Raw genomic sequence first — 6,457 nt, forward strand, 5'->3', positions numbered from 1 at the left:
ATATGGAGCTCTGTAGGGGAACACATGTAGTGGACTCACTCATCTTAACATACATTGGGCAAATATGCCTTCTTTTAACATACAGCTGGGATTCAATCATAGTGCATTGTAGCGCGCTTGACATTTCAGATTGATACAATCTTCGCGAACATGGGAACATTAAAAGGCATGTTGTCCACAGCGCTCTACAGTACAACGCGCCTCAGACTGCATCTTGGCCACAGTAACCTTCATTCAAATATGCCATCTTCAGCAACAAACACTGAAGACCTTCAAATACATTTCTCTGAGTTAGAACTCATTATTTCTCATTAATTACCCAGGTGTCCCCCGTATTTCAAAAATGTGATCTGTGCCTGGTTGAACTTGCCTGGCTTAGTTAACCTACAGAAAAGACCCAAAACTGCAAACCCCTCCCATCTGGCACTCCAGGCAGACTCAAGCAAATGCTCAAAGTATACAGAAAAAAAATTAAGCATTGGAACCCAGATCTGTACCCAAAGACTGACCTTACTGTAGACGCTCCAGGAGAGCTCTGTCTCGGTGACCATGACCACCACTCCAAACATCCCCACAGCGAGCGCACAGTCATTCAGCCTCTGCCTCCTCTCAAACAGCGCCCTTCGCCGGACCAGCCTATGACCGATGCTCTGGGTCTTCTTGTGAGGGCAGTCATGAGGACCATCCTTGGGCTCTGCACCACTGCTCTCCTCACCTCCACCATAGGTGCCCTTGGCCTCAGATTTGGTGTGATTCTTGTCAGAGCTGGATGTTTGATTGGAGTCCTTTGGCTGGTAGTCGTCTTTGGTTGTAATGATAATCTCAGGTAGACTCTGGCGGACTTGCATCTCCATTGATGTGGGCTCTAGCCTTTGACCTCCTTCACTGGGTGGCCCACTTTCTGTCTCCCTTAAGTCCATACGAGACATGCGGACTCTGTTGTAGGGTGACTGAGTGGATTTCATGTCCTGCTGGCGCCTCTGTGGGCTTGCCTTTTTGGTTTTACTACCCCAAATCCGTTCCTTGTGCCCAGCATTCTGTTCATTTCCTGCTGGCTTCTCGCCTCTCTTTTCCTTGCGCACCTCCTTCCCCCTAACCTGTTCCTTATCGTCTCCCCTTCGGGGTGAGGGTGGGACATATTGGCAGCCATTGTAATATTGGAGGGTGGGTGGTGACTGGGTTCCATCGAGCCACACTGAGTGATCTTCCCCTCTTTGACATGAGTGGTTCCTTCTGCACTGGTTGCCAAAAACAGGAGGGAGAGGGACCACTTTTGATTGAAGGAGGGGATGTTGATCCTCCTCATTCTGCATTGTCAAGTTCATAGAGGGAGAGGGCTCCATCTAGGGATTGATACATATTGAAATATTTTATGGGGTTTGGAAAGAGACAAAAGTGAGTTAATGCAGCCAGTCGGAGTGAAAACAGTAAAAATGTATAAGAGGGAAGCATATAAAAACACAAACTCTATTGTAAAAGAAATCTGAGGTGATATGCCTGCGGAATGCTAAGAGATTCACAGAAGACATTCATACCATTCACAGTTCACATGTAAACATGAACACAAATCTTCCTCTGTGATAATGGTTGACAATATATTGACATTTCTCTATGCGGTTTCCATTGAAGATAATATGATAAGACAATGGAAACCTGTTGGAAAAACTTATCTAGAAACACTAGAATTATTGAAGTTATTGCAGCACCTGGTAATCTTACCATGTCAATCATCAATATTCTTGCCAAATTACTATTAAAACCTAGTTGTTTCCGCTCAGTCTTACCTTTCCACGTATTTCAGTTACTTCCAAATAAGTTTTCAATTCCACCGTTGTTGGATAAGAATGCCCCTGTTCTTTTTAAATTCCTTAAATTGTCCTTTAGTCAATATCCTCAAAGTCAACACAAAGGAATTGAAGCATCAGTTAAATATATCCTGGATATTACCTAAGGATAATTAGGTGACAAAACTACAAAAATATATTCAGTTTCTCTAGTCTCTCAGAAATAACTTTCTATCAATCCAGCTCCCCTCCCACAGACACAAGTAAAGGTTATGAACTATAATCCATATAGCAGCATATGAACCATATGTCCATGGATATCAATTGTATTATGACTCCTTTATTTAATTATTTTCCACTTAAGTTATGTCCATCATGACATATTCATTTAAACTAGGCTTATGACTGACTAAGATCCACAGTTTCAGTTGTCCCCCCGGTTGCATGGCAAAGTATATGTCATCTGACAGAATAATTCATCAAGTTTGACAGTTCTTTCTCCTGTTTCTCCTTTTGTGTGTGTGTGTGTGTGTGTGTGTGTGTGTGTGTGTGTGTGTGTGTGTGTGTGTGTGTGTGTGTGTGTGTGTGTGTGTGTGTGTGTGTGTGTGTGTGTGTGTGTGTGTGTGTGTGTGTGTGTGTGTGTGTGTGTGTGTTGAATAAGGGAAGAATAGTTGACAATTAGTTTTATTGAGTGATAAGAATGACTATTTTATTGGGTTTTATTTTTATTATGGTCATGGGAGCTCGCCAAGCTGGCAATTTGGATCCTTTCCCATTTAATCTAAGAGAGTGCGTGATGGTCCTGTGTATGAATGCAGGGGAGGAGATTATAGAAATATGACAGATTAATCAAATTGGTTTGAGAGTCAGAGATCTGATACTTACGGGCTAATGAAATATGTCACCCTTTAGCCTGACAATGTGGAGAGGGAAATGGTTTTGGAATTAAAGTCATAACAATGACATTCACCAACATTTAATTCCATCTATTAATACTTGACAGATGGGGCTCCAGTTAACAGAGGAAGTCAAGGAGGGTTGGAGAGAGGAGGATAAAGACAGGTATTGTAAAATCAAAATACAACACATTCTCAAATCGAGATAGTAGCCTACTAGAAGTATGCAATGAGACAGGTGAAAGGCATTCGTCAAAAATGTTCTATCAGGAAAAGGCTACTTTGAAAATGCCGTAGATACAGTTGAAGTCAGAAGTTTACATACACCTTAGCCAAATACATTTAAACTCAGTTTTTCACAATTCCTGACATTTAATCCTAGTAAAAATTCCCTGTCTTAGGTCAGTTAGGATCATCACTTTATTTTAAGAATGTGAAATGTCAGAATAATAGTAGAGAGAATGATTCACTTCAGCTTTTATTTCTTTCATCACATTCCCAGTGGGTCAGAAGTTTACATACACTCAATTAGTATTTGGTAGCATTGCCTTTAAATTGTTTCACTTGGGTCAAACATTTTGGGTAGCCTTCCACGGAGCTGGTGTAGCTGAGTCAGGTTTGTAGCCCGTCCTGCTCGCCTTCCTTCTATACGATTGAGATCAGGGCTTTGTTATGGCCACTCCAATACCTTGACTTTGTTGTCCTTAAGCCATTTTGCCACAACTTTGGAAGTATGCTTGGGGTCATTGTCCATTTGGGAGACCCATTTGCGACCAAGCTTTAACTTCCTGACTGATGTGTTGAGCTGTTGCTTCAATATATCCACATAATTGTCCTCCCTCATGATGCCATCTATTTTGTGAAGTGCACCAGTCGCTCTGGCAGCAAAGCACCCCCACAGCATGATGCTGCCACCCCTGTGCTTCACGGTTGGGATGGTGTTCTTCGGCTTGCAAGCCTCCCCCTTTTTCCTCCAAACATAACGATGGTCATTATGGCCAAACAGTTCTATTTTTGTTTCATCAGACCAGAGGACATTTCTCCAAAAAGTACGATCTTTGTCCCTATGTGCTGTTGCAAACTGGAGTCTGGCTTTTTTATTGGTGGTTTTGGAGCGGTGGCTTCTTCCTTGCTGAGCGACCTTTCAGGTTATGTTGATATAGGACTCGTTTTACTGTGGATATAGATACTTTTGTATCTGTTTCCTCCAGGATCTTCACAAGGTCCTTTGCTGTCGTTTTGGGACTGATTTTGCACTTTTCGCACCAAAGTACGTTCATCTCTAGGAGACAGAACACGTCTCCTTCCTTAGACGTATGATGGCTGCGTGGTCCCATGGTGTTTATACTTGCATACTATTGTTTGTACAGATGAACGTGGTACCTTCAGGCGTTTGGAAATTGCTCCCAATGATGAACCAGACTTGTGGAGGTTTACAGTTTATTCCTGAGGTCTTGGCTGACTTCTTTTTATTTTCCATGATCTCAAGCAAAGAGGCACTGAGTTTGAAGGTAGGCCTTGAAATACATCCACAGGTACACCTCCAATTGACTCAAATTATGTAAATTAGCCTATCAGAAGCTTCTAAAGCCATGACATAATTTTCTGGAATTTTCCAAGCTGTTTAAAGGCACAGTCAGCTTAGTGTATGCAAACTTCTGATCCACTGGAATTGTGATACAGTGAATGAATCTGTCTGTAAACAATTGTTGGAAAAATGACTTGTGTCATGCACAAAGTAGATGTCCTAAGAGACTTGTCAGAACTATAGTTTGTTAAAAATAAATTTGTGGAGTGGTTGAAAAACAAGTTTTAATGACTCCAACCTAAGTGTATGTAAACTTCCGACTTCAACTGTATGATTATATACTTGTTATTAATAATACCCTATTAAGTGGGAGTCGTCAGCGTAGTATAATGCCCTAATCCAATCAAGAGAGTAATTAAAAACACACAGCACAATGACTAATTATGTGCGTCCCCAAACGGCACCCTATTCCCTGTATTGTGCACTATTTTGACCAGAGCCCTATGGGCCCTGGTGAAACGTAGTGCACTACATTGGGGAATTGGGGTGCAATTTGAGATGTAGCCATGGTTCCATTGTGAGAGGCCGGGTAGCACTCAGGTATTCAATGGGATTAACTATTCTTCCCTAGTGAAATCATCGCCAGCAGCATCCACGTAATCTTCATAATGAAAATTATTTTATTTATTCAGCTTCCAAATCAATTGTTTTCATGAGCAATTGTTTTACAAAAGCCACTACTCATTGTTTTCATATTCTTTATCATTCTCTTGATCTTCTCCTCCTCATTACCCTCCTCCTCTCCTCTCCCCTCACCTCATTACCGGTTGGTCAGAAATATTTATCTTTACCCTGAATGTAGTTCTTGTACAAACCACCAGATGTCACCCACACCCTAGTGGCTGACACGCATATTTTTATGAGGCATCCTGGTTTTGATTTTGGCACAATACAATAGTGCGTAATAGGACAGGCACCATATTTGACACCATATTTGAATCAGACTTTAGTTAATTCTGTACACATTCTAATGATGGAGGTATGTAGATTCAACATGAATCTTCTTACATAGCCTATTACAGTTTTGCACCATACAGGTAACTGCTAAAATAAAGGAAATACTTGACAACATCAGGGATACAAGGTATATTGAAAGCAGGTGCTTCCACACAGGTGTGGTTCCTAAGTTAATTAAGCAATTCAAATGTAAACATCTCAAAAATGCCCTGTTGCCCATTATTTTTGGATGCCATGGCTAGAAGAAGAGATCTCAGTAACTTTGAAAGAGGGGTCTCAAAAGAGCATAGGGGGTTTAAAGGGTGTGTGTGTGTGTATGTCTCAGTCATCAGATCTCAACCCAATTGAAACACTTACGGGAGATTCTGGAGGGGTGTCTGAGACAGCGTTTTCCACCACCAAAACACCAAATTATGGATTTATTTTGTGGAAGAATGGTGTCGTATGGTTTAAGACACTTGTAGAATCTATGCCAAGGTGCATTGAAGCTGTTCTGGTGGCTCGTCATGGCCCAACGCCCTATTATGTTGGCGTTTCCTTTATTTTGGCAGTTACCTGTATATCCTTGTTGTTTCATGCTTGGTGCAGTTTTCTTTACTTAACCGATACCGATGCTTTCCTCCCCCCATTCTACGGGCCATTCATTATTGTGTGCACCCATGCGTGAATATGTGCCTCTAGGGCACAGGAGAGGCCTGACAACTCCCCATAAGCCATGGATAGCGAAAAGCAGCAGAAGTAATAGGATATTCTATTCTACAGTCCCTATCTTTCTTTCCCCCTCGGTTTCTCTCCTCTTCCCTGCATCAGCACTACATGAGGACGAGTGAGGAGTGGAGTCCAACTATGCACATTACTGGGCCCCCATGCAGAGCCCAGCACTTTCTCAATTATACAAGTCCATCCCTCCTGCTGATTCAACTCCCCCTGTCCCCCTCATTGACAGAGCTACTTCTCCACCACATCACACACAACCCAGCCAAATCACTCACCTATCTATCACCTCGCTCACTCACACAGGATAGTTCTCCTCTCCATCAGTTCTCTGCTCCAGTAGACTGTGTATATCACTGTGCAGCACAGACAAATCTGGAGATTGGACCCAAGAGGAATGTTTGTACACACACACGGAACTAATGGAATAGATACAAATATTCTGTAATGTTGTCAATTAAGATGTTGACACAAATCAATCAGGTCGGACTATTTTTCTCAAAAAGGTCAGTTGAGGC

Source organism: Oncorhynchus mykiss, chromosome 32 (assembly GCF_013265735.2).
Source record: "Oncorhynchus mykiss isolate Arlee chromosome 32, USDA_OmykA_1.1, whole genome shotgun sequence".
Taxonomy (NCBI): domain Eukaryota; kingdom Metazoa; phylum Chordata; class Actinopteri; order Salmoniformes; family Salmonidae; genus Oncorhynchus; species Oncorhynchus mykiss.